Below are 3,578 nucleotides of genomic sequence, written 5' to 3' on the forward strand. Positions count from 1 at the left end.
AGAGAGAGAGAGAGAGAGAGAGAGAGAGAGAGAGAGAGAGAGACACTGTGGAGCATTTGATGTGCAAACACATAGTAGGCACTTAACATATGTTCATATTTTTTTTTAAGCAATTGGGGTTAAGTAACTTGCTCAAGGTGACACGGCCAGGTGTTTCTGGGTGTGGTGCTGAGTATCTGAGCCCGGATTTGATCCAGGTCATCCCGACACTGGGGCCGGTGCTCTTACTCACTGTGCTACCTGGCTGCCCCTACATATGTCGATATTGAATTGATGGGAACTGAATCAGAAGAAAGACCTGGTTTTGAGACCCCATTGTGCCTCCTTCCTTGCTATGTTACCTTGGAGAGGTCACTTCCCTCTCTGAGTCTCAGTTTTCTCTTCCAGAAAATAGGAATAATAAAATTTGTACTACTTACCTCACAGGGTTCAGTGAGGAAATCCAGTCAGTCTGTCAGTCAGCCAATGAGCATTTATTAAACATTGTGCTAAGTGCTAGGGATACAAGGAAAAGCCAAAGACAGTACCTGTCCTTGCGGAACTCACAATCTAATGGTACAACATGTAAACAAGGGTACGTGTGCAAACAAGTATCTCTGCAAAAACACATAAAAAGTATATAAAGGATAAATGGGAAGTAATCAGTGGAGGAAGGCACTAGCATTAAGAGGGCTAAGGGAAGACTTAAAGTGCTCTCTAAACATGAGTCATTATTATGCCAAAGTGGAGTAGATTGCTTTGGGAGGTTGTGTGTGTGTGTGTGTGTGTGTGTGTGTGTGTGTGTGTGTTTCATGTCGTGGGAGGTCTTCAAGCACAGACTGGATGACCATGAGGCTCAAAGCCTCAGTTTCCCTATTTGTAAAATGAGGGGATTGGACTAGATCACCTCGAAGACCTCTTCCAGTTCCACCATTAATGATTCTGATTTTTGATGCTGGTTCTACTTTCTGGATCAGTGCAGAACAGGCTCCCTTCCTCTTCAAAAGCCCCAGATGGGAAATGCTTAGCAACTGTGTTTTTCTCCCTTAAATCTCTATCCTGATTTTCACTATTCTGACGGGCCAGGTCCCCCAGCTTCACCCCCTGCAGGAAACAGAGTCTACACCTTCTGAAGAGCCAATGGATAGAAGATGAGGAACAAGCATTTAAAAAAATACAAATAATATATGAATAAAGAAAAATAAAAGTCAAGGAATTCAGAGGCATACGATGCAACAGGCATTAGGAGAGTGCTGCCAACAGCAGCAGATGTTTGCCATAGCTCTTTGCCTACATCATCCACATGCCCCTTCCCCCAACTCGAACAGAGGAAACTGCTGTTCATAGGAGATCAATGACTTGGCCAGGGTCATACAGCATATGTCACATAGTAGGACTTCAGCCCAGGTCTTCCCATCACTAACCACTCCACCTACAGCAATCCTTCTCCTGCTTCTGTTTCCTCTGCTCTCTATTGCTTTATACAATCTTTTCCCGCCTTCCTTGAATCCCCCCCTAGCCGTCATTTCTTACTGGCCTCCTCACTTTACAAGGAAGGGGACTGAAGCCCAGAAGTGACTTACCTGAGCATTTATTAAGCACCTACTATGTACTGCTAAGCACTAGGGATACAAAGAATGACAAAAAGAGCTGTGATCTCAAGGGACTCCCAGTGTAATGGGAAGGATGGCGAGCAAACAAGATACAGATGGGAAAGATTGGGGCAATGTCGAGGGAAGGCACGAAGATGAAGGAGGCCTGACAAAGGCTTCTCGTAGAGTCAGGAGCAAAGCTGGAATTTGAACCCAGGTCCTTTATTCCAAATCCAGGATGTTTTTTCTGACTCCATCCCCATAATGGGCCTCATCAGAGATGGGAGCTGGAAGTGATCACAGAGACCCATACACACTTTAGGATCAGAGTTAATAGGATGAGGAAAGCCAGGCTCAGTGAGATGGCGTCAGGTCTAAGACGCCAAAGCAGTATGCGTCAGAGATCAGATTTGAACTGGGTCCTTGGACCGCAGAGCCAGAGTGCGCTGTCTGCTGTACCACACTCTGGAGGGGAGGTTCACATTTCCTCCTTAAGTCTTCTATTCTCTAGACTAAACATTTACAGTCGACTTGACAACTCATCCAGACCCCTCCCCAACTGGGGCAGCCACCATCCCCTGGGCACATCTTTCCCTTCCTTCCCCACAGAGGAGCCCAGAAAGACTATCCCTGCTCTAGTCTTTGTCCAGCTCCAGAGAGAGCTCATCCATAGAGCCCCTCCTTGAATGGGCCTCACCAACCCTTGGGAGCTGGGTGGGACCGGCCAGCAGAGCTGCTGGAGGATCTGGCCACTTGCTTAACCCTCCTGTGAGGGGTCAGTCCTCTCATATTGCTTTGGGAGCCCTGAGTATTTACTAACCACTTTGAAAATATCCTGGAGGGGGAATGGGGGCTGTTATCATCCTTAACTTCTTAGTTGTGAACTTTCCTTAGATAGGAGGGAAAATCCTCTCTCTGACTTCCCTGCTTTCTCCCATTTTCTTTTCTTTTTTTTTTTTGAGTTTTCAAATGCTTTATTAACTTATGATTTACATCATTCATTTCTGCCAGATTTTGAGTTACAAATTTTCTCCCTGATTTTTCCCCTACCCACCCCCCAAAAATAGCAGTCCTGCAGGATATCCCCTCCTCCAATCTGCTCTCTCCCATATTTTCTCCCATACCCCTTTCGACTTTTCCAGTGGATCTCTATGCCCCAGTGCCTGTATATCTTATTTCCCAATTACATGTAAAATAGTATTAATAATAGTATACATATACATACATGTTTGAATATTTGATTTTAAAACTTTGAATTCCAGATTCATTCCCTTCCTCCCTTGTCACCCACCCTTACTGGGAAGATAAGCAGTTCAGTATAGGATGGACATTTGTGGCTAATGCAAAACAATAACATAGTAGATATATTGTAAAAGACTGACTATGTTTCCCTCCCTCCTACTGTTCTCTACTTTGATCCCATCCCTTTTCAAAAGTGGGTGCTTCCAACTTCCCTTCCCCGAGCTTGCCCTCCCTTCCATCATCCCCCCTTTCATCCCCTTCCCCCCTACTCTCCTGTAGGGTGAGAAACCCTATTTAGTGTGTATTTCATTCCCTCCTCAAGCCAAATTCAATGGGAATAAGGTTGACCCATTCCCTTTTGCCTTCCTATTCTTCCCCTCCAGTGTAACCATTTCCCCTTGCCTCTTCTGTATGAGATAGTTTACCCCATTCTGTCTCTCCCCATATCCTCTCATTATATTCCTCCCTCACCTCTTAATTTCACCTTTTAAGTATCATCCCTTCCTGTTAAATTGGTCCTGTGCCTTCTATTTATGTATACCTGTAAACATATATACACACATTCACATATGAATATGAAATATATATATTTCTATTCCCTTCAACTACTGAGAAAAGATTCATAAGTTACAATTATTGTTTTTCCATGTAGGAATATTAATAGTTCAACTTTGATAAGTTCCTTATGGTTTCTTTTCTCTGTTTACCTTCTCACACGTCTCTTGCTTCTTGCATCTGACTGTCAAATTTTCTGTTCAACTCTGG

The sequence above is a fragment of the Petaurus breviceps genome, unplaced genomic scaffold (genome assembly GCF_028583685.1).
Source record: "Petaurus breviceps papuanus isolate PSGF00001 unplaced genomic scaffold, PetGlider_PUasm1.0 490, whole genome shotgun sequence".
Lineage (NCBI taxonomy): Eukaryota > Metazoa > Chordata > Mammalia > Diprotodontia > Petauridae > Petaurus > Petaurus breviceps.